The following is a 2,723-nucleotide window of genomic DNA, read 5'->3' as shown; positions in this document are numbered from 1 at the left end:
TTTTTTCTGAGATGAAGTCTGGCTCTGTCGCCCAGACTGGAGTGCAGTGGCGCTATCTCGCCAGGTTCAAGCAATTCTCCTGCCTCAGTCTCCCAAGTAACTGGGATTACAGGCATGCACAAACACAGCTGGCTAATTTTTTTGTATTTTTAGTGGAGACGGGGTTTTGTCATATTGGCCAGGCTGGTCTTGAACACCTGACCTCAGGTGATCTGTGGGCTTTGGCCTCCCGAGGTTTTTTTTTTTTTTTTTTCCTTTTCCTTTTGACAGTCTTGCTCTGTCCCCCAGGCTGGAGTGCAGTGGTGTGATTTTAGCTCTCTGCAACTTCTCCCCCCCACATTCAAGCGATTCTCCTGCCTCAGCCTCCTGAGTAGCTGGGATTGCAGGCACGCGCCACCATGCCTGGCTAATTTTTGTACTTTTAGTAGAGACAGGGTTTCACCATGTTGGCCAGGCTGTTCTTGAACGCCTGACCTCAAGTGATCCACGGGCCTCAGCCTCCCAAAATGCTGGGATTACAAGTGTGAACCACCACACCCAGCCAGAATTTTGACTTCTAAGAATCTACCCTGCAGATATTATAATATATAACACAGGAAGGATTTTTTTTAAAACCCTAACATTAATGCCTACCTAAGTGGGATGGAGGATGAGGTGGAAAGGACTCAGTGTCCTCTCTGAGTATACCTTTTTATATTTTTTTCACTTCTGAGTCATATAAATGTTTTACATATTCAAAAATTGAAACAGAAAAAGACAAGCCTGAAAATAAAAAATAAACAGAAAAAATAAACCTAACAATATATGTAACTGGTAGCATAACTCTATGGAGAAATAAATATAAAACCATGCGTGGAAGCGTATTCCTTTCAGTACTATTTATAATAGCCAATGTAGTAGGCTGAACAGTGCCCACCCTTCCCCCAAAAAAGATATGTCTATGTCCTAATCCCTGAAAACTGTGACTGAGACTTTAATTGGTAAAAGGATCTTTGCAGATATAATAAGATCCTCGGTTATCTGGGTAGACCCTAAACCCAATGACAAATGTCCTTGTAAGAAACAAAAGAAGTGAAAACATAGAAACAAAGGAGAAGGCCACATGAAGGCCAAGGTAGAGACTGAAGTTATGGAGCCACAAACAAAAAGACCCTTATAGCCCAGAGAAACTGGAAGAGGCAAGAAAGGATTCCCCCCTGGAGTCTTCCAGAGGAAGCCCAACACCTTAATTTCAGACTTCAGGGTTCCAGAACTGTGAGAAAATAAATTTCTGTTGTTTTTAAGTCACCCAATTTTTGGTAATCTGTTGCAGCCATCCTAGAAAACAAGAGCTACCAGATACCAGAGAGAACCCTGTGATTGTCTAATAAGGTGTTTATATACACATACTTCTATAAGTGGCTAATTTAATCCAGTTCATCCACACAGTGTAGCACTATGGAATACTATGCAGCTGTTTAAAAATAATGAGAAAATTTCCTGTGTACTGATTTGACACAATTTTCCAGATACATTGTTAAATATAAAAGGAGCAGAATATTAAAACTATTTTTTTCAAAAAGAAACACTGGAAGGATAAATAAAAAGCTAACATTAATTCCTACCTAAGTGGGATGGAGGATGAGGTGGAAAGGAATAAAACAGGGTCCTCTCTGAGTATACCTTTTTATATATTTTTTTCACTTTTGAACCATATAAATGTTTTACATATTCAAAATTAAAATAGAAAAGACAAACCTGAAAATCAAAATAAATGAAAAAATAAACTCAACCATATATGTTATTAGTAGCATAACTATATAGAGAAAATAATTATCTCAAGAGATTTTTGAAAACAGTATTCTGATTGTGCCTCCTTGGAGGGATATATTCTAAGGGCAAAAAGATCTGCAAAGAATTAATAATTACTATTAAGAACCAAGATTTTCAGAGTAAGAGAAAGGAGATACAAAAATATCACATCAAAGAAAATGTGAAAACTCTGTAATACTAGATTTTACTTCAAATATCTATTTGAACTCACAATTTGAAAATACACACGTGTTGGCCGGGCATGGTGGCTCACACCTGTAATCCCAGCACTTTCGGAGGCCAAGGTTGGTGGATCATGATGTCAGGAGATTGAGACTATGCTGGGCAACATGGTGAAACCCTGTCTCTACTACAAATACAAAAATTAGCTGGGTATGGTGGTGCATGCCTGTAATCCCAGCTACTGGGGAGGCTGAGGCAGGAGAATCATTTGAACCAGGAAGTCAGAGGTTGCAGTGAGCCAAGATGGCACCACTGCACTCTAGTCTGGCAATGAAGCGAGACTCCATCTAAAAACAAAACAAAAAAAAACAAAAAACACATGTGTCAAGGTCATACACGAATGAAATGAATGAATAAAAAGAAGGCATACATTCTTTTCTATACAGATATTGGCTGGATGCAGTGGCCCATGCCTGTAGCCCCAGCACTTTGGGAGGTCGAGGCAGACGGATCTCTTGAGGTCAGGAGTTCGAGATCAGCCTGGCCAACATGGTGAAACCCCGTCTCTACGGAAAATACAAAAATTAGCCAGGCGTGGTGGCACGCACCTGTAATCCCAGCTACTTGGGAGGCTGAGGCTGGATTGCTTGAACTGGGAGGCAGAGGTTGCAGTGAGCCAAGAACACGCCACTGCACTCCAGCCTGGTCCACAGAGTGATAGTTCATCTCAAAAAAAAAAAAAAAAAAAA

The sequence above is a fragment of the Rhinopithecus bieti genome, unplaced genomic scaffold, assembly GCF_001698545.2.
Source record: "Rhinopithecus bieti isolate Rb0 unplaced genomic scaffold, ASM169854v2 scaffold_641, whole genome shotgun sequence".
Taxonomy (NCBI): domain Eukaryota; kingdom Metazoa; phylum Chordata; class Mammalia; order Primates; family Cercopithecidae; genus Rhinopithecus; species Rhinopithecus bieti.
The sequence above is the reverse complement of the archived record's forward strand: the minus strand, read 5'-3'. Positions refer to the sequence as shown.